At 50.2% G+C, this 22,420-nt stretch overlaps 1 protein-coding gene across 5 annotated transcripts in view; it reads left to right on the top strand.

The window, feature by feature from the left end:
* PLXNA4 (plexin A4) overlaps nucleotides 1–22,420 on the top strand; it is a 424,624-nt gene that overhangs the window by 3,433 nt on the left and 398,771 nt on the right. The gene's annotated exons all lie outside the window — the stretch shown is intronic.

Below are 22,420 nucleotides of genomic sequence, written 5' to 3'. Positions count from 1 at the left end.
CGGATTCACCTGCCAGCATCCCTCCCTGCACCGCAGCGAGCCTGGCGCTCGGCAGCCTGTGGATGTGGCAAAGCAGAGGGCTGAGCAGAGGCGGGAGAGCGGCTGAGCTGCGCCGCCGGGAAGGCAGGAGCCGTCTCTGGCAGCCCCATCCCGGGGGCACTGGGTTGCCGGAGCCGGTTTCATGTCGATTCCTCTACTTTGGCAGGCTGAGGAGGGGAGGGGGGATGCCGGCGCCCCTTTTGTGTTGCATCTCCTTCCTTGCACTGAATCGCTTTGTCTCTGCCTCCCGATGTCCTCGATGCCGAGCGGTTGCAGTAAAACCAGGCTCCCTCTCGCCGTGCCGGGGGTGGATTCGTGGGAAGAGCCTGGCAAGGTCTTACGATGCTCGGGGTGTGCCGAGGGTTAACACCGTGTGGGAATCAATTTCGTGTTTGGAAGGGACCTCTGAGAAGCTTCCTGCGAAGCTGAGAAGGATGCTGGCACTGTGGGCTGGTGCTCCACGCTGGGCTCTGACTTGGGGAGGGTGTCAGAGGTGGGGCTGCTGAGTTTTGGAGTCGGCAGTGCCAGAGTTTGGGGGTTGGCACTGCCCACATGTGTCTTGCAGCAGGATGGCATGGTGACCTGGGAATCACTTGGCTCCTCTGGATTTATTATTCACAAACCCCCTCTAAAGTGGGGTCCCACAGAGCTGAGACTCCACAGTCTCATGTCCTGCCCACGAATCCCCCTCCCCACCCAGGGATACGTTTCGGGTTGTGACTCTTCCCCCCAGCAAAGCCCTCAGACTGCTTGATCCTCTAACAAAAAGCGTTTGGGGAACCTTTCTGGCCCTCTGAAAGGCTTCAGAGGGCTCTTTCTTACTCCTTCCTTCTGGCTTGCAAGACTCAGTGAAGGGATAGCAGCGCTCCAGGCGCCCAAGGCAACGAGACTTCCCGTCTGTGCAGAGAGTCTGGGCTGCCCACCGCCTTTCTGCAGGGCATCAGTGATGAGCGTGCTTCCCTGCGTGACTGTCTTCCTGTGAAAAGTGCTTTATATTCCTCAGCTTTGAGCTCTCAAGGAGCCTGTGACAAAAAGAAAAAAGAAAAAAAAAAAAAAGGAAAAAAGAAAAAATTGCGTGGTGCTGCCCACGTGTTTTTCACTCAGACTCTGAAGGGTTTTAAAATACAACCATTTACTCCATTCCTGTGGTGTGGGTTGGGAAACTGAGGCATGGCGAGGCAAAAGACTCAGTCCACGTTTATTCATGGGAATTCTCCCTCAGCAGCCTGAGATGCAAACTGAGCCCCAAGTGGGACCTGGTGATGAGAGCAGGGAGTGGTGCCCTGGCCTTTAGGTTATGCTTCAATGGCCAAGAGCAGCCCTTGGACAGAGCAGGGCATTTTCAGGATTGAATTTTTTCCAGTTAAAATGGCAAATGGGTGATTTGAGATGAGAAAGCATCATAGAATCATGGAATTGCAGAACAGTTTGGGTTGGAAGGGATCTTAAAGATCATCTAGTTCCAGCCCCTTGCCATGGGCAGGGACAGCCTAACATTTTGGGTTTGTGCATTGGCCTGGGGACAGCTGTGCTCTCATGGACCTCGGTCCCAGTGCCTTTAACATTTGCTACAAAATGCTTTTAATCACCTTTGGGAATGGAGAGATCACTGCAAGCATGACGTGTTGAGATGCCTACAGCCTGTGTGGTGATTTCCTGTATCTGGCATTCTCCCTTGGGGTTTTTTTGACTCATCCCAAGTAACAGTCTGGGATTTTTTGTTCTTTGTTGGTGCATGAGCTCTGTCAGTTTGCCTCATCCTTGAGTGGTTGCTCGTCATAAGGGGCTGAGCAGCCGCCCGGGTAAGAGGCGCCAACACTGCGTGCCCTGCCACAGAACCCAGTGTCGTGTGGCATCTGCCCTCAATCCTTTCCTTGAGGACTAAAACCCCTTCGAGATGGGCCCTTAGAGGTGCTCTGAAGGCCTTGAACAGGCACCTTTTGGTTTATAAACCCAGAAACCCAATGGCCACTTCATTTTTGACACCTGTGGCACTTCAGCTCCAGCTGATGTGAACCCTGCTGGGGACATGTTCCCTTCCAAGGTGATTCCTGGAGCCGTGGAGGAAGCCAAATTTTTGCTGAAGTGTTCCCAGTTGTTCCTACCTCAAACACTAATGTTTGTAGAAGACACCAACACTCAGAGCCTGAAGACCTGAGGGACAGCAGTGACCAGGTGGAATCTCTGTCCCACTATGCCGCCTCTCATCAGGTGGCTTTGACCTCACCTGTAGAGGAACCCCTAGAGAGAGAGAGAGGTCATTTGCAGACTCTGTGACTTGCTTTTATTCCAGGCTTTGCTGCCGAGAGGGGTTTCCCCCCTAAAAAGGGTTGTTTAAGTGCTTCATGCAGTGAAACCAAAATCCAGACCCAAAAGTCAAGTGGCTGAGATTCCCAGGCTTTTTTTGCATAGGGATAAATAAAAAGTCCTGTTAATTGTGCCTGAATTTGCAGTTGTGACCCAAAAGGGAGCTGTTGCACCTCTGACTCTCCTGGTTTTCATGCCTGATTTCGGAGTTTCTTTCCAGCTCTATTATCCATACACTGATCTTCTGGGGCTTTCCCACCCAGCCACTGGCAATAAATTTATGGCATTTGACTGGCACTTGAATTTGCCTCATCCTTTTGACAGGACGAATGTATGGCTCTAATGCAGATAACATGGGCTAGGTTTCCATTACAGGCATTTGCATGATCTATACCCACACCTTTCCCCCTCCCCTGCTCTCCTGCAAGGGCCAGAGGGATAAATCTTGATCCTGCGTGAACCCTCGCAGCCAAATGCACGTAAATGTTTGCGACCTCCGTGATATTTCTCCCGGAGCTTAAAATGCTCCACGAGGGAGGAAAGGTGAGGCTGGTGGAGGTGTTTTATCCCCAGTGGTGTTTCTTGGGAAACAGTGAGGTGATGCTGGGCTGGGGGTGGCCTGCAGATGGTTAATATTTACATACTTGTTGTTTCTTCTGAATGAGGAACTCGCACTTGCCGCCAGCAGCCCCCTGACGCTCATTCATGCCGAGCCTCACCGCAGAGTGTCTGGGAGTTCCGCTGTTTGGTGACTTGAGTTTAGAGTTATAGGGATCAGAGGGATGAATTAGCAGTAAATCACAGCCTGGATGGCTTCGTCCTCAGCTGTGTCAAGGTTTAAATTAAAAATATCTTGCTGGGATGAAGCACTCATAAGTCAAGCGCTGGTGTGGTGTCAGTCCGGGCTCGGCAGCGAGAGCTCAGCCCCTGTGGAACAGGAACCACGAGGACCCCATGTGCTGATTCCCAGCTGAACTGGGAAATTGCCACTTCGTTTCTCCTGTTAAATGTTCTTTTTTTCCTTTCCTTCTCACCTCTTTCCTCACCTGAAGGGAGGACGGTCACGCCGGGAAGTTGGGAGAAGCTTTGCGGATTCGCTGCACGTGCGTGTGGCCCTGTTTGACTTGGTTAGAGCATATTTGATTGTGAAAAGGGATTTATTTGTTTTTTGTGGCAGGGGATTTGTCTATAATGTAGTGCTGGAAAGAAAACTCATTTAGAGACTAAGGAGGTGTATCCTGTTACAATTGCCTATTGATGGAATAGCAAGTGCTTGGTGTGCTACACAGCTTCATTTTACTTTAGGGAAACTTATCCTGGGCTGCCAGAGGGACACTCGGATTTGATGGAGAGCTGTCCCATGGCCCTGAGTGTGTTCCTTGGCTTCTTGTTTCCCCATCTATCGAGTGGGGGTGGTTTCCTAGAAGTAACTGTCCCTTCAGCCATCACCTAATTCTTGTTTTGCTCTAATGACCTTTAAAAATGACTCACTTTTTGTAAAGTGAGTAAAACCAGCATGGGCCTGGTTGGGAACTCACTCACCAGCCTGAGGAATAGCATGATGTCCATGGATGATGGTCACTAATGGCCACTGTCCCACTCCTGGGCAGTGTCACCTTCTTCTGCTGGCTGGGAAGAGGCTTTCAGAGGTGCTGTTCTATACTGAAGGCAAAGGCTCTGCCACCACAGCCCTGCCAGGGAGAGGGGGTGAGCTGGGACAACACCAACTGCGGAGCTAATCAAAGGTTTGGATTTTTCTTTAATGGGTTATCTAGGGGGGAAAGTCCCCACACCCAAATTAAGGTGGGCATGTGTGCCTTAGAAAAAGTGAGTTTTTGGGCTGTTTTGGGAAACTGCTTCTCTTTGTCAGGGTTTGGTGCGAATTTCTGGGTCTTGCTAAAAGCAGAGCAACACGTGGAGCCTTGTAAGCTGTTATCCTGAGACATGTAAGAGTTGGGGGGTTGGTATTTGCATGGATAATTTCGGGCCATTTCCTCTTTTTGTTTGTGCCTCACCTTTTGCACTCTCCCCTTCACAGCGCCCACCTGGCTGGACGGTGGGGCTGTCCCCTGTCACAACCTCTTTTCCTTCCAGCCACCCTGGATCCCAGGACTGATTTGGGGGCTTGCAATGACCTCAATACTGGGTGCTTTTGAGACTTCATACCCCCATCCCTCCTTGGATCCCAGGGCTGACTGGGGGGTTGCAGTGACCTCTATACCTGGTGCTTCATACTCCCATCACCCTGACTGCTCCTCTCCAGATCATCCCAACAGCTTCCCCAGGGAGGGCAGTGCTCAGGGACAACCTGGAGGGTGACTTTGTGCTTCAAGTCCCATTTCTGCCACCACTGAAGCCACCTCTGGGGGGGCAGTTGCCTCCTCACCCTGAAGACGGCGGGATGAGCTCTGAGTTTCCCTCCTGCGCCGAGCTGCTATGGTGATGAGTTGCTATAGAAACACATACTTAGCATTATTATTTATTATTGAAAGGTGCTTCTTTTCCTCCCTTCAAAGCAGGGTTGTGCCCAGAAGACCCCGATGCTAGCTGTGGGACAGTGCCCACCCTGTCCATGTGGGATGGGGGGTTAAGCTTCCCAGGAATCCCGGCTTTAGCCACGCTGGAGGCAGGGAACCGTGCTGTGCTTGCCCAGCGGGCTGATCTGGTTAAACAAATCCCCCCAGTATGTTCCCATCACAGGTCCCTTCCTTGGTCAGATCCCTCCTTTGGAGGGGGATTTGGGCGAAGCGTTTCGTTCTAATGAGCTTAGTTATTTCCAAGCTGGTAATCACTGTCACCGTTTGGGAGGCGAAGGGCTGGCATCAGGGTCTGCCATAATATGTCTGTTCACCCGGCACAAACGCTGCATTCACAGCACCTTGTAGGGATTGCTGGGTAAAAACCTTCTCTTACCTCTGCCTCTGCTGCTCCTCGATGTTTGCTGGAGTCCCTCCCGTCTGCAAGCCCAGCCCTCTGCGCTGGGAGGCAGGGGAGCTCCTCTGATGCTCCTGGCCTGGGGTCCTGCTCTGCTGAGCTGCCCTGGAGCTGGGCACCCAAGAGGCCAGGCAGAGCGAGCCCTGCTCAGGGTGTCACTCTGCCTGCTCTCACCATCACTTTCCAGTTGCCATGGGCAGGACAAATCCTGCTTTGGCGGGGGTCTTGCTCCCCAGGAATGGGTGCAGGGGGAGGGAGCAGGTGTCCTCTGCAGGCTGGGTGCCAAGCAATGCACTTGCTGGGAGTTGCAGCAAGGGGTCCTGCCTGGACCCCATTTATCCAGCACACCCATTGTTTTTGGGAATGCTCAGGAGGTGCAGGAGGGATGCAAAGGGGTCTCCTGCCTGCAGCCACTGGATTCACAGTGCCAGTGGAAGCTGGCAGTGCTGCAGAAGTGGCTCTGCAAAGAAACCTCCCTCCCTCCCTCCTGCTGTCCTTCACACCCTGGCAGCCCTGAGGATGCTGCAGTGGCTGCAGAGGGGTGGCTTGGTGAGGACAGGAGGCTGGGAGGGTGGAGGGATGTCCAGGGGCACTGGGAGAGGAATGGGGATGCTTTCCCTCTCTGGCTGGGGCAGGGGAGGGCTTGGCTTGGCTTGGCTTGGCTTGCAGCAGGGATTAGCTGTGCAGTTCTTGTTCCCTGGAAATTGCCTAGTAGGGAAAAAAAAAACCCAACAAGAAAGAAAGGAAAAAGGGGAAAAAAAAGGAAAGCAACACAGCTTTTCTGGATGCAGAATTAACAACAGGGAGGTGAAGTTTCAGGGCTGGTTGGAGCAGCTGCAGGGGGTGGCTCAGCCCCTCCTCTCACACCCTGCACAGGTGCTGCAGGTGCAGGGCTGGGCTCAGCTGCAGGTGCTCCCCTGGGAGATGGGGTGGGGAGGGATGCAGGAATGGCTGGACCAGTGCAGGATGCTGGGTATGGAGAGACTTGGGCACGGGGAAATCTCTGCTGCTGCTTGCAGAGTCAGTTCCCTGGATTCCTCCAGGTCTCCTCTTTCGGCGCCTTTGAGGAAACAAAAGGAGGTTCTTTAAAGCACCCCCTCAGGCAGGAATAAAACACCTTCCTTTGCAGAGCCTGTCTCATTGCTTGAAGTCATTCCCTTTGGGCTTTGCATTTTCCTTCTTGGAAGCTCTGCTCCCTGCAGGGAAGAGAAAAAACTCCTGGGGTGCAGGAGCAGGGCTGAGGGGGATGGGGGGGCCTTCCTGGAAAGTGTAGGATGGAGATGGAGATGGAAGGACAGATAAAGGGGTCCAGTGTAGGGGTCTAGGGATGAGTGCTGACCCCTCACTGTGCCAGAGACCCCTGTAGTCCCTAGTGTAGGGTCACATCCAGCCTGTTTCTGCTGCAGTGATGATTGGGACCATCCTGTGGGGTGGGAGATGCTCCTGCATGTCCTGCATGCGCCAACACCTTCTCCCGGTGAGGGGAGACCACCAGAGTGGGGCCTCTCCAAAAGGAGGGAAGCTGGGCTGGCTGTGGGAAAGGAGAACTTGCTGTGTCCTGGTTGGATCACCCTTGTCCGTGTGGGTCTGGAGGGTTTGGGTTTTCCTTCTACCACCCCTTTTTCTCCACTCTGAGCTGCACCAGCTGCTTGGATATGCGCTTTGGAGAAGTCATCAAAGTGGTGGAATGGATTTGGGATTGGTTTGGGGAGTCCCTGTGGATCCCACCAGCCCTGAGATCATCCAGTCTCAGGTTTGTCTCCAAAAGCCCACTGAGGGCAGAGTCATTTTGGCCACTGGACTCAGAGCATCTTTGCATCCTCTGGCTTTTCTTTCCTGGCCTCCAAGGTCACTCCCAGAGATCAGGAGCTGCTCACCTGGGCCAGGCAAGGGCAGGAGGCACCTTGGAGCTGCACCTTCTGCCTGGGTGAGGGATGGAGAAGGGAGGTGAGGCAGGTGCAGCAGGAGCTGGGTGCTTAAACCAGCATCCCTTAGAGCCATTCAGGAGGCATTTTTTCCCTCCTTGATGATGGAGGTGCTGCCCTTGCCTGCCTTAGCAAGGCAAACAGCTCAAGGGGACGCCTCTGAACGAAAGTAACAACTTTTAGGACAAATTTCTGTCCGCATAACATCTCAAAGAAAGCAAGGAGAGGAAATGGCAAGCGGGCCTAATTAGGTAAGTATTCCCCATTAGGAAGGGGAAGGAGCTATCAAGTCGATTTCCATTTCCTTCTTATTTTACATGTCTGATTTTTCCGCCTCTCCAGGAGGCGGTGTGTGAAGTAGGTCTCTCCTTAGCTCACAGAAGTAAATAATCAGAACATGATGTGCTCCCAAAGCTCTTCCCGAAGATTTCCAAATCTGGACTAAGCTGGGGATTTTTAGCATCTTCACCAGGAGCCTTCCAGGAGCTTCCCAGGATCCATCAGGCTTGTTTTCCCCCTTCATACTGGAGAACCAAGGCACAGGCAGGCAGCAGGACCTGCATATTCCAGGAGTCTCCTGTACATACTTCTCCCCGTTTCACCTACTCTGCATGGAATTTCTTGTCTCCTGGTTGCTTCTCCGTATAAACCTGGGTGTGAACACATGGAGATACCTTGCTGCACCAGGAAATGTGATTGGGATGAGCCCCTAAACCACCACCTGCTCCATCCCTACCTGAGCCCAGCATGTCCCCATGTCCTCCTGGCCACGTTTTACCCCTGTGTACCCAAAGTTGCTCTCCTGGCTGTGCTCTCTGTTGCCTCTTAGAACAACACATTGCAGCGTGGGCTGCAATTATGGAGCCATCAACGGGTTCTTGTGACACATTTTGGCGAGCTTGGGGATGCTTTGTGCACCAGCCTGCGAGGGAAGTACTCTCCTCCCCCCTTTGCTGCCTCCCCCTGCTCCAGAGTCTGTAAGTGGTGTTATTAAAGGCTGTCGGGAGCTGCTGTCATTGGCACAGTCAATGGCTGACACAAGGCAGCCCTCAGACTTTGACTCATCACACACACACACACACACACTTTGCAATGCATGAGCCACAAAAAAAGCCGATTTCTCACAAGCATCACCCTTTCCCCAGCTGTTTGGGCCCTTTTCTGCATTCATTTCAGAGAAGAAGTCTTGATTGTCCTGCAGTGTAAGGAGGAGATTGGAGTTGCATCTTGCTGCCTGCACGTTCCCAGCTCTCTCATTATCTTCTGGTGGAAGTTGTGATGCCTTTTTCCCTAAATACAGCTACATGCATCCATATATATAGATATATACGTGTGTGTGTATGTTTTATACATATACATAAAAATACACATTTATATGCACATTGCTACACACAAATGCAAACTACACATGCTTGGGAAATGCCAATCTGTTCACCCTGCACTTTTCACAGATCACTGCCAATTCTCCCTCACAGTTCAGGAAAGGTTTTGCAGGTCCAGATTTTTGGAGAAGGAAGAGCAGGCTGGCTGCAATATCTGGAGTTAGGAGGGATTTAGGCAAAAAACCAGTTTTCCTTTTTCCTCCAGCATCCCTTGATCAGATGCTGGTGGGAGAGGGATGTTTTCCAGCTTGTAAGGAGGAGAGGGAAGAAAGAAAAGAGTTTGAGGTTTTCCTCCAGCTCAGAACCGGGAATAAATAGAGCAATCTTGGACAAACCTTTGTGTCTGGGAATGTGGCTGCAGCTGAGCTTGGCTGCTTTAATGCTTTTCAGAAGGTGCTGGTCCAGGCCCTGCCAATGGCAAAGGGGTCTCTGAGGGTCTCTAAGGGGTAGGGGATGACTGTGCAGCAATTCTCATCCTTCCCAGTGGCTCAGCTGGACCCTGGCCACGAGCACTCAAGTGGGGCAGCACAAGGTGTCATGAGCTTGGAGGAGATCCCAAGCAGATTGGAGCTCCATGACAATCTGCTTTCCAGTCCTTGGCTGTGCATGGACACGTGCAGACATCTCCGTGCCTCCTTCTGGTTGATGCATGGGGTGCTTTGAGCCACATTTCCCCCGCTAACAGCCCTGCTGGCCAAACAGGCTGCTTCCCTGCTCTGCCTCCCCTCCTTCTGGGTATTTCCGTGCGGGAGGATAATTCTGAGGCTTCTCCATACTTGCACAAGGGTATGGAAAAGTGGCAGTGAGATGCTTGAAGCCTTTTCACTCGGTGATTTGCCTCTTGGTTTCGCTTGGTCGTTGTCTTCTCTCCTGCCTTGCCTCTCCTTCCCTGGGAGCACAGGCAGCAGAATCAGCTGTATTTTATAACAAGCAAAAAGGTCTCCAGGTGCAGGGCTGTGCTTGCCTGTCTCTTCTCCACTGCTCTCTGCCTGTGGGGGACTTCCTTCACCACCCATAATTAGCCTCTCCCAAAATCTCGCTGTTGCTGGGCTCAGGCAGAAGGTTTTACAGCCACTGCCTCTTCTCAAACACAGGGCAAAAATAATCCCTTCCTCAGCTCAGCAAGCAGATTTCAAACCTGTTCCTGCTGCTGCTGAGGCAGGGTGGCTGCAGGAGGGGCCCAACCCAGCCCTTGGCAAGGCTGGGATGTGCTGGAGAACAGGGACAGGGGATGGAGGGTGTGTGTGTCAGGCTCCCCACGCAGAGGAAGGAATCAAATATCTGCCCTGTCTCAAATGCCATGCTGGGTTCCTTTGGGACTGAGTTATTGGTGATGAGGAAGCTGACCTTCTCCTGTGTTTATGAACTGAATCTCTGGCTCACTTTGGGGTTTGATTTCCACCCCACCCCCCGGCCTCCCGTTACAGAGTGCAATACTCCATTTCAAAGGAAATAACATTTTCTTCATTTTCTCCTTTGCTGGTTTTTTTTTTCAAATGCTGCTCAAGATGAACAGGATTTCTCCCCCTCAGCTTTCCGTGCTTTATCCTTGGCTTGTCACACTGGATGTTGCTGCCCCTGTCTTTGGGGGACCAGGGATATTCCCCTGTTACAGCTGCAGGGGGGGGAACAAATTCTCCTGGAGCTGGGAAAACACATTATTATTTTAGTAGTCAGAGCCCAGAAAGTTTGAGAATTAAAAATTCTCCTCATTTCCCTCAGTGCCACATGGATCTGTCCTTCTTCCTCCTGGGTGCCTTATCTCCAGCCTTCCCTGGCACAGCTTTTGCTGTAAGTCCTTTCCTACAGGAGCTGGTCTTGAGCATCTTCAGAGCAGCAAGTCCTTTGGAGCCCCATTTCCTTTTCCTTCTGCTTCTGCCTGTGGAGAACAGATTTTTGGAAGCTCAAGAGCTCTGTCTCTCCTGTGCACAGGTCCCTTGGAGATATTTGAAGCCACTTTGCCAAAGTTCACAGGCGACTTTTGAAAACCTTGGCCATTGCATTCATGTATATATATCTCTATAAATATATATGTATAATATCTGTTCTCTCTTCCCTCCTGTTTTCTTTCTCTGTCAGGAATCCAGCTGTGCAACATGTGGCACTTGTAGGACTTGGAAGGCAGGAAGATCAAGCAAACACAGAGCTTTCAGCAAGAAGAGATAAATTTCCAGAATAAATTCAAGCCACGTAGGCCCAGTCTGTTTTAGTTTTAAAGCCTTGCTGGTAGTGATGTGTGGGAGCTGTAGATACAAAGCCAGGGAGAGAAGAAGAGTTTATTTGTATTATTTCTGGCACCTTGGTAGGAAAAAAAACCTCAGTTCTGAGTTCATGGGGCTTGGCACAACGTTTGTCTGCATGGTCTAGAGCAGGAAACTGCCTGTTGAGGTCTACCTTCATGCATGGCTTGAAGGCAGAGGAAAAAAGGAATTATCTGCCCTGGCTGTTGTAACTGGAAGAGGAAAGTCCCAGATTTGTGGAGGTGTGTGGGATGCAGATGGCCCCAGAGGAGAAATACCTTGTTATCAATAACCCACTGAATTGTGATAGCGGTTTTACACCTGCGTACGCCGCTGCAGTTTTTGTCTCAGCACTCTGGCAGGAGCACAGCTGGGAGCTGTGGGCTCCCTCCTGCAGGAAGCTGCTGGGGATTTCCTGTTCTCTGCAGAGACAGAGGACAGGTCGGGGTTTGGGGTGCTGAGCCATGACCATGGATTGGCTGCAGGGCTTTGGTGCTGTGCTCCTGAGGGTGTTTCCTGATGCTGATCTGGCAAGGGTCCCTCTGGCCTGGGAGTTCCTGTGTGGACTTGCTGCTTTTTCAGAGAATCAGAGAATGGTTTGGATTGGAAGGGATCTTAAAATTCTAGTTCCAGCTTCCCTCAGGGACACCTTCTACTATCCCAGGTTGCTTCAAGCTCCATCCAACCTGGCTTTGGACACTTCCAGGGATCCAGGGGCAGCCACAGCTTCTCTGGGCAACCTGTGCCAGGGCCTCCCCACCCTCACAAGGAAGAATATCTTCCAAACATCTAATCTAAACCTGCCCTCTTTCAATTTAAAGCCATTTTGCCTTGTTCTGTCTCTCTATTTTTCAATAATCCCTTTTTTTTTCTATTTACCACTATAATTTTGCTCTATTAAGGTAAAGGTATAAATAAGCCCAGAAGTGGCCCCTGGATGCACTCCCCAGGTCTGTCCTAAAAAGAACAACAGCACCCAGTACAAAACACTGCTGTTTTCAGCCTAATTCCACCACTAACAACCCAAACTTCATTTCCCTCCCTCTTTCCCTCTGCCTTTTTCCTCTAGTCCAAGATAAAACGTTTCAGGCTCTAACTCTTGAGTCAAGGGCATACTCCAGCCCTGCCTCCTGTCTGAGTGATGCCTCATGTCATTAAAACCCACCTGCAGCCAAACCCAGGGTATGTCCCAACCACACAGGAGCCAGGACAAGGCCCTGTGTCCTCCAGCCCTTCATCTGAGGCCCCTGGGAGGTGGAGCACAGGTGATGCTCTCCAGGAGCAGGGAGGATGCTCCTGCCTCGTGTCCCAACAGCTGTGACTGCATCCCCAAGGGCAGAGGGGCATGGGCACAGGTTTACAGCTTTTCATGGTATTTGAGGTTTGTGTGGCATTCAAAGTGCAGCTGTGGGGTCCTGTGAGGTGAGGGAATAGAGCAGCAGTTCCTGTTTTGGAGAGAGGGGTGAGTGGAGACGTGGAGGCAGTGGCAGGTGAGGCCTAGGGGCTGGAGTGCACATTGGTACAGTACTTGTGGACTTTACTCTTTTAGCACCTGGGTATCTGCTTAATGGTGTTTCTTCACATCTTAAAACCTGTGTTATCAAGGCCTCCATTTCCTCTGAGCAGCATTTTATGAACAGAGGTGACCTTTGCACACCCCCCACGTTAAAAACACCTCCTGTCTCAGCTACAGGTGCCTTTATCCCGTGTGAGCAGAGATGAACAAAGCAGATGGTATTTGGATCTGGATTAAATTAGAGCTTTGCTTGCAGCTGGCTTGGCAAACAAATAACTTTCTTCTGGGTAGCACAGCCCAGATCTCAAACCTCTTAGTGAAAACTAAAGTGTCCTTTGCAGGCTGCCTGGCTCACGTGCCCCTTTCTGCTGCTGGGTTTCTGTGTAACACCTGTCCTACCACAGCTAATGCTTTGTGATGATGGATCTGCAATTATGAGGCTGTGCAAACAGCTAAAACGATTGCATCACCCTCCCTGTGCCTGCTCTGGGGTGATTTGTGGAGCTGTTGATAGCGCTAGGCATGATTCGTGCAGATGAAGGGTCAGGTCCGTGAAGTGCAGGGCACCTGCAGCTTCCATCTGTGTCTGAGTTGACCGGGGAGATACTTATGGAAGGAAAAGCAGAGATTTTGCCTTTTGCAGGTGTGTTTTGCAGCAGCAGAAAGCTGCCCATGAAGTGCCACTGCTGATGGAAGTCTGGCAGTGTCTCCTCTCAAGGCCGCTTTAGCATCAGAATAGTAAGAGCAGACACCTCCTCCCTTCCTCCCCCCAGCCTCCCAGGCTGGGTGCCAGCAGCAGGACTCTGCTGTATCATTTCAGGACACCCTGGATGCATCCCTGTGCCCCACAGCTGAGCAGGGTGACCACTGAACTATTTAAAGTCTCTCCACTGCCGACACTCGGGTGTGTAATGCACCAATTCTGCTGATGCTGGCAAAGTGCTGGAGCAGGGGATGGGTTTAGGACTGAGGGGAATTTATCACTGTGGGGACATCTAGGTGTGTGTCCCTCAAACATGCACCAAAGGAGATGACAATAGAGAAAATCACTGGTGAAGGAGGTTCCCCTGGGGCTGCACTTGTGGCTCCACAAAATAGTTGTTGCTGTGGCACTGAGCTTGGAGTTAAATGTGGGATGAGGATTTGTCTCTGCTTTGCTGACCCTGTGTGACCTCGGACAAGCCATAGAATCACAGATTGGTTTGGGTTGAAGGGACCTTAAAGATCATTTTGGGCAGGGACAACTTCCACTAACCCAGGATGCTCATCAGGAACATATCCTACTCCTTCTGTGTCATCCCAAGTGTTGTCTGATCCATTCTAGGAGCAGTGGAAAAAGCAAAAGTTTTCCTTGCAATATTTGTGCTATCACATGCTCAACCTGGTCAAATCTAGACAGACTTTTAGCCATGGCCGCAAGGGAAGGAACATTCCAATTTTTCCTCCCAGCCCCAAAGCGTGCCACCTTTCCGGCGAGGCAGCAAGAAGAATATAACCGAGGTCAAATCTAGAAAAAAAAAGTTAAAATCAGTAACCTACAAAAACTTTTCCCCTGATTTAGTTCTCAGCATTGCCCAAGTCATTCTGAATGCGACTTTCCACAGCGCTGGTAGCCTGAGGCAGACACTGAGCTCAGGAAATTGTCCCCTGAGTGGTTCAGGTCTGTCAAAGTAATGAGGACCTTAAAAGTGAGTCTTGGCACAGAACATGTCAGACAACCTGAGCTGTAGGTGTTGCTGCTAATGCTCACTGGAATTATGCATGCACACAGCGCCCTGCACAGGAATTGCATCATTCTGGTGCAAAAATAAATGTGTCTGTACAGGATGGAGTCGTGTATCTCCCTGCAAACACAATCTGTGTGCGTGTGTGTACATCAACTCCCCTCTAATCTGCTCATTAACAAACAGAGCATGTGATTATCTTCTCACCCATGTGAGCATTGTTCTGCCTCCTGCCTGCTTCTGATCCTGGCCATAGGTGTCCTGTCCAGCTCAGCAGCAGCTCAAGACTCTCAAGCATGATTTGGGATTAGTTATCCTGCAGCAACAGCCGGGCTGGGCTCTAAGAATAACTTTCTGTTGGCCTTTGGATGTGTTGGCAATAGCTGGGCTTGTGGTGACAAAGTCACTGGAAGAGAAAATTAACAGCAAATTAGTAATAGTTTATCCAGGTTTTTTTTTTTTTGGAACGGGGGGTTGAGTTTTGCTGCTGATTCTTTGCTGAAATTGCCTTTTGTGGACTTCTTTTGTCAGCTGCAAATTGGGACATCACGGGACTGTGGTGGGATAGATGTCAGACTGCTTTTTATTTTTCCTTTTCCCTTGAAATGCTCCCAAAGCTGCAGGTTATCAGGGCTTGTGTCCACACTGCCTCATTACAGCTCTCAGCACAGAGAGTCCTTCCCCAGTGCTGCTGCTGGGCTGGAAATTGTGTCTCAGCTGGAAGTCTCTGCTCAGGCAAACGTGGGGCTCTTCATCAGTCTTGTCCCTGCGTCTGCCTTTTGGCTCAGGGGCAGATCAGCTGCCCTTCAGCCTGCTCAAAACATCCAAGTCAAGTGGGGACAGAAGTTTTTTTAACCAAAATTCTCTGAGGGGAAGTCTCTGAAGAGGACAGTCCTTGCTTGGTCTGAACTTGGGTGTTTCTTCTCGGGGAGCATCTTGCTCTGAACACAGCAGCTGCACTGAGCCCTGCTTCATTCTGAACTTCACAAAAAAGTGCTGTTATGCCAGAATGGTTAAAAATTATAAACAACTGTAATGCATTTTTTATGGTATTTGTAAGGGCAGGCCAAGAAAAGCTCACAAGAGATTAGTATCAGTTAAAAAAACTGTCTATTTGGTGCTGTTTTATTTGTAAAGAAAAGATCGTGCTCTGTAGCAATCTCATGCCTGGAATTTGGGGCTGGTGAGCTTTGGGGTAGAAATATGGACTTTTTAGCCTTTTGACACCCCTTCAAGAGCTCTTTCCAAGCCCTTGGAGGCAGCAGGAGTAGATAACTTCAGCTGACACATGCGAGTTTTGACCTACCAGATTGGGACCTAACTGGCCTGAGTGCTTCAGAAAGATGGAAAAAAGATTCACCCGACCTCATCTGACCTGCTTGAGGGCTGAAAGACAGGGAGCAGTTGGTGGAAGAGCTGTCATGAAGAAGGCAGAGTGATAAAATGAACAGCACGTGTCTGCTCAGGAGGTTCAGGGTACCTAAAAACCCACCCAGAAGCATTTAGGAATTTGGTCAGAGTTAGGAAGTGCAGAGCAAATAAAACAAGGAGGTGTCCAATAATTTCTTGTTCAGAATCTCCAGTAAATATCAAAATGCTGCTAATGGTTGCAGTAAAATGCAGCTTTTTTTTTTTAGGGTTAGGAGAGCAAATGCCAGTCAGCACTGCTGCTTTCCAGGGCTGTGTTGGACTGGAGGTCTGGCTGGGATGTGGGATGGCCCAGCCATCCCTGTTTTATGGGACTCACTCATCTGCTCCCCTTAGCCACTCTCACGAGAGGCTGAGGATGAAGAATTTGCTGTGTCAGATCTTTTCCCTGGCCTCATCCATAGCTGGTGGCTGCTGCTCCAAAAGGGGCTGGATACCTGCCACAAATGAAAGGAGGAAATTTTATGCTGAGTAAAGCATAAAGAGAGACTCTGTTCTTGCCTCTGCTGCAAACCCTGCATCACCAAAGAGAAATGATCACACCTCTGACTCTTCCCTCCCAGCAATACAGCACCACTAACAGCATTTGCTTTATGTTCCCACTCCTGCTGTGTGTCCAGCCTCTTTCCTGCCAGGTTTGGTGCAGTTGCAGGATTGATGGTCCTTCCCTCAGGGATCCTGGCTCTCTAGGAGCACACAGCTGTGCCCTGCATTAATCGCACTGGCCTGGCCACTTGTAAACTCTTCATTTGGGACAAGTGCCCATTTGCTCTGAGCCAGAAAGTGCTGGTCACTGGTAACTGAAGCCCATCTGGTTTACAGAGTGCCTGATTCTGTGTAGCAAATCCACTGCTCTACATCCCTGTGAAGCTTTATTTCCAAGCCTTATTCCCCATCCAGGCTTTGAGCAACCTGGTCTATGGAAGGTGTCCCTGCCCATGACAAGGGAATTGGACCAAGATGATTTTTAAGGTCCCTTCCAACCCAAACCATTCCAGGATTCCCTGATCCCGGTATCATCTCTTATTTTCCCAGTCCTGTTGTTTTACTTTTTCCCTCAGACCACTCTGCTCCAGCTGTCTTTTGAATATATAGCAAAGTCTCAGACTCTGAAGGTTGGGGATTGTCTCCTAGCTTCTTTGCCAGTGCTTTCCCCATCTCCAAATATAGATCTCAGTGCTCCCACAATCAGCAGACCAAGGTGTAAAGGTTTTGTTTTTTCCCTTGAAGTCCCATGTTTTAGCTCATGGAGGACTGAAGAGCCAGTGGTCACAAAGTCCCTGTGAATGCAGAGTTGCTCTCCCTGCCAGCCTTTCAGGAGGCAGCCGAAGTGTGATGAGATTTGGCTCTTGGTGGATGCACACAGCACTAATTGTGAGGCTTCAGCCTGAGAGAGAGGACTTGTGTCTCCCAGATCTTCCCAGAATTGCCAGGCAGGGGGAAACATCCACTCACTGGCATCCAGAGCAACATAAACTCTGCTGAACAGCTTCAGCCAGCAAGGAAACAAAACAGCTTCCTCATGGGGAAAGCCGGGGTCATAGACCCTTCCTTGCTGTTTTAGGGCTCCCATCTGAACCAGATCCAGCAAATTTAGATTCCATTTGGGCTTTTTCAGAGCCCCCAAAGCCTCGGAAGGAATGCGTGAGCATAAGCTGAGCTTCTGAGGAAGGAAACGGCGTTTTCCTCAAGGCTGTCCTAAAATGCTGGAATGGATACATGAGCTGGGGAGACCTGCTGGGATGAAACCCAGTTCATTTTCTTTTCAATATTCATCACTCCTTTAGGGGCAGAGGCTGTGTTTATTCCTCTTTGTGTCTAGAGCTCATCAGGGTCTCCTTCCCAGTGAATTGCTGTCCTGGTTTCCGCTGGAATGAAGTTAATTTTCTTCCTTGTAGCTGCGATGGTTCGGATTTGGCATGAGAATCGTGATGATAACACACTGATGGTTTTAGTTGTTTCTAAGTGGTGCTTAAACCAACTCCAGGACTTTTCAGCTTTTCATGCCCCGACAGGGAGAAGGCTGGAGGTGCACCAGGAACTGGGAAAGCACACAGCTGACCCAAACTGGCCAAAGGAATATCTCACAAAATTTTAATTTTTTGGCCAACCTGGCACTGCCAACCCCGTGAGAGCTGCACCTCAGTGAAATACAGCAGAGGAACTCTGTGCTGGGGAGAACAGAGTGCCAGGAGTGTGTGATGGCTTTGCTGGGGACAGGAATGAGACTTTGAGACAGAAGTCAACCTGACACTCTTGCTTTTGGCAATATTTCCCTTTTCTCAGTGCTCTGGACCTCTATGATCTCACACACACAAGGTGGGATCAAGTCAGGCACTGTTGTGACATGGTTTGCTTGAAATCAGTGACCTTGCTCTTGCTACAACAGTTTGTTTGTCCGGGGGTTTGCATTTCCCCAGTTACTGGGATAAGGAATAATTTTGATGGATTTATCCTCAGGATACTTTCAGGAGGCTGGGAAATGCCTGTGTCGTGGAGGGTGTCATGTCTTTGGCAGGTTGGGTTCCTTCCAGCCCGGGATGTTCCATGGTTCTTAACACCCAGCTTGAGGAATCACATCCCTGTCTGCTCTGGAAAAGAGAGTTTAACTCCGGTCTCTGGATTTGTAGGTTATTTACATGACCTCAAAACTCTGTTCTCGTTTCTGTGACACTGAATATTTGTGTTCTTTCATTCGAGTCTCAGTAGCAAATTCCTGGAGGAGCTGAGAAATCATTCCAAACCTCTCTGCTCTCCCTCCCAAGCACAGAGGAGCACAGCTCTGACCGGCTTTTGCTGGTAGGAAACCAGGTTTGAAATGCAGGCAGAAATAACATCCACATGCAGTTTTATCACATGGGAAGAGCTAGGAAAAAAAGGAAGAAAGTCCCACTGATGGCATAAGTTAATTCCATCATTTAATGCTCTTCTGGCACAGACACAGGTAACAAGGTGATGGGCAGCATCTGACTGCCTGAGAGGAATAATCTGTGTGATGAGGGAAGGCTGTGTTGTCCCTCTGTATCTTAATTCCCTTGCAGACAAACCACTCCTGAAATTAATCTCTTTATTTGGGACAAGCTGCAGCTTGTGCTGGGATCTGTTCTTTTTGGTGAGCTCCGAAGAAAAGCTGGTCTGACGTGGGGTGTCCCCAAAGTGAGATTTGCCTTCAGCTTGGACAGGTTGTAAGTTCGGGGAGAAAGGATTTAGCCAAAGTTAGGATCCGGTCTTGTTCAGGGGAGCTGTTGACAATCTCTGTATGGGTTTTCTTGCTGTGTTGGAGCCCAAAGAAAAGCTTCTATCCATGGTAATCAGGGTTTGTTAAAGGAAACCACGAAAAAAAGTCTTTAGATGAGATTAAAGGGATTGTGTAGCTGCACTTGGTGCTGATTTGCTCTGTGCTGGCTCCAGCACTGGGCGTCTGCCTCGTCAGCATCTCTGCCCAGCCTCCTGCATCCCGGGAATGAATAGCCTGGCTGCAGGAAAAGCAAACACAGGAGTGTGCTGCCTGATTAGCTGGGCTTCATTAACCACCCTGGCACTGCCCAGGAGTCCTGGGTGCTCTTGGCTTCCTCCCAGCCAGGCGAGAAACTCACTGTGTCCATCCACTGGGACTCCGTGGTGCTGCCAGACCCACTGTCCGTGAGGGTGTGCTGGCATTTCGCTCTCTCCCAGAGCTGTTTTTCAGCTCATTTTGGTTATATTCAAGGCTTTAACATGTATTTTTGCTCTGAGATGGACCCAGTGGGGTTGCTTCCATGCCTTTCTGTATCCAGGCTCTTCCTGCTGACCTTGCTGTGTCCCTGCTGCCACATGTGGCCGTGGCAGGGGACCTGGTGACGTGGCTCTGTCTAACACCTTTGATGGCAGGAGGGCTGTGTGTGTGTGAGGGAAATGGGGAAGTGCTGTTGTCTCTCAGGAGGTGTCACTGGAGTGGGGTGGATTTGTCTCAGTCTCCAGTACAGGGACATGACCATGGATTTTGTGAGATTGTCAATCAAACCCCAGCTCTCCCAGCTCTCTCTTTCCCCTCTCCCTGCACACTTCCTCCCAAGTCCTTCCCTCTCTCTCAGTTGACAGAGCAGTCCTTTGTGTTCTCTTTATTCCTGATTTATTCCTACTTCCTCAGGCATAACTCATCCTTGACTTTGTCCCCTTGAATGCTGCTGCATTTTGAGGATGTATTCATCGCTCCCTAACTTCCCCATGTAATAATCAGAGTTAAAAGACATTTGGAATGTTTCTTCCTCTTAAGGCTCTTTCACATCCAAATTTTTCTTGTCCAGGACCCCATGTATTTACCAGAGAATTTCATGGTCTTGGGGCCATGTCCTGGAGATCCCTGAGCAGAACTAAACTACAAACTTTAACTCAGTGGTCTCAAATCTTTTGCTGGAAATGCTCAATATCAGTAAAAAAGTAACCACACCGTGGGGTAGCACCATAACTTGCTGTCCTTCAGGAGAAAACCAGTACTTAAACCAAACTCTGGGAGTTCAAGGCATCTTCTGGGGAATGTGTTATTTGCAAGCCGTAAGGCTGTGATTCCACAGGCAGGACAGTGGCGTGAAACCTCCTGTGGGTGCTGACTCAGACCTTCCTCTACCATGCATGAAACCCTGTCTGAAACAGCTGGATTTGCTCTGTGTCCTTCCCAGGGACCTTGAATGTGCTGGTGGCGAGGCTGCTGTGGCAGCAGCCCTGTCGAGGGATGATCTGGCCTCACACAGGAGCCCTGTGTGGTGGCTCACGGCATCACTGCTGGCCACATCCCCAGCAGAAAAGGCACTTTGGGTTTATTTTGGAAATAGCCAGCTCAGAGCCTAAGCCCAGCCCTTGCTGCCTGCTGGCTGTGGCCTTTTGTTTATTTGCTTTGTTTTTGGAATATAATTACTCTCTCGTAGACTGTGCATGTCCATGGCACTGCATTATTGTCTTCCCAGCTGCTGTAGTTCCTGTCATCCATCCAGACACAGGGAATAAAAAGACACCCATAACCCCCTTCTCCTTGCTGCATCCTCCAAGGGGTTGTACAAACTCTGCAACGTCCAGGCCTCCTTGCCCCTGACCTCTGCTGTTATTTATTAATTAAGCCAAATTATAAATTACAGCCCTCAGAGGCTCCAGGACTGATTTGGGCTCCAGGACAGAGGGTACAGGGTGAACAGCATGAGCAGATGGGAGAGGAGAGAGTGCCAGCAGCAGGCAGAGAGAGAATCCTGCTCCTAGGGTCACTCAGATGGCTGCTGGAAGATGGCAAAACAGCCCCAGGCTCCTGCTCTCCCTGCTTTGTCCCAAAAGGCAGTTCCTGCCATTCCTGGTGCTCTCAGACTGCTGATGCTCTTTCCTTTGCAGGTGAACTTCCTTCCCCGTGAGGTTCAGTATTTTGGAAAGTGCCCTTGCCTGCTGCAAAAGCCTTCCTGGAGTTTCTCACTGGGGACTCTCTGGTTTCCAGATTAAATTCGCTGTCTTTGCCTGGAGGAATCACAGAATCACAAAACAGTTTGAGTTGGAAGGGATCTAGCAAGGTTCTCACCATTCCCTTCCTCTACAAGTGACAGTCTGACCTCAAATCAATTCTCACCTGCATGGGCCTCGAAGAATCTATGTCTGGAATTTGTCTCTTCTCATTTTGTGTTGGCTGTTTGTTTTAATGGGTAGATTTCATCCCATTGTTGCAGGTGCTGTGTCCAGGTGCTGTGATGACCTCTGGGCAGAGGGCTGCTTTTGGAGAGAGGGGCTGCTCAGTCCCTCTTCAGTCTTGGGGTTGCAGCAGTTCCCCTTCCCCTGCCCTGAAGCTCTGCTGACTCTGCAGAGCAAAATATAGGGGTAAAATAGATACCTTTATAGTACTTGAAAAGAATAATTTCTTCCTAGATCTGCCTAGTTCTCGATCAAACCAGTGCCTGTTAGAAATGTGGATCATAACTCATCAGTGACGGAAGCTGGTGTTCAGGGTCACCACGTGATGTTTCTGAACACAGGACTCAAACAGGGACAGCTTCCTTCTTCTGCTGCTCTCTCAAGGATGCGCTCTTTTGAAAGAGGAATGGTTGTGTGGGGAGAGCTCATCCCATCACTGCTCTATCCATCACAATAAAGGTTATTAACAGCCTACGTGACCAGCCTGCCTATCCTCGCAGAGCTCGCGAGACAGACCTGCAACCTCTGCACTATAAGCTCTGTTTTATTAAATATTTGCTTGACCAGAGAGGCAAAGCAGAACGGGGTAAACACGCCTAAAGTAAATGTGGGATGACCTTTGTCCGTCATCCATCCGACGCCTGCGGCTGCTGTGGCAGAGAGGGCAGCAGGAGGTGAAGGTGATCCCAGAACAGCTTGGAAATTCCGACTGCTGTGAGAGAATTTTGAAATATTTGGGGTGGCATAAAAGTGGTGGCTGCTCTACAAGCCCAGACTTACCCTTTCCACTATCAGATCTAATCAGCCTACGGGTCAAAAGAATGTGGGATTTATTCTCCCTATGATTTTTTGAAGTAAATTTTTCAGTTCCACTGGCCTTAGCAGAGCGGCACAGATTTGAAAGAGCTGCACAGCCAGACCTGTGTCAACGTCACATCTTCCTCCCTGCTGGGATCTGCGAACAGAGATTTTTTTCCTTGCCTGCTACTTGTGCGAGCCTGGCTGTCATCACTGGTTACACCCCTGATTTCAGCAAAGTCACTCTGTGACAGAGGGGATGGGACACAGCAGGAGTGGAGCTATGTTTGTCTTGTGTCCTTTTTAAGATCAAGAACAGCTTTGCGAAGCTCTGATCTGGATGATAAAGAGAGATGATGGTCCTAGACCACCAGGTTTGTGTGGTCAGCACTCTTTGAGGAGCTCGGCTTGTGAGGCCTGAGCTGGTAGAACTCCATCTCCCACACGCTCTGTGGGCCATAAAGGGGTAAATCTGCTCCTGGTA

This window comes from Corvus moneduloides, chromosome 4, assembly GCF_009650955.1.
Source record: "Corvus moneduloides isolate bCorMon1 chromosome 4, bCorMon1.pri, whole genome shotgun sequence".
NCBI classification, from domain to species: domain Eukaryota; kingdom Metazoa; phylum Chordata; class Aves; order Passeriformes; family Corvidae; genus Corvus; species Corvus moneduloides.
This window is presented reverse-complemented; position numbering and strand designations above follow the sequence as displayed.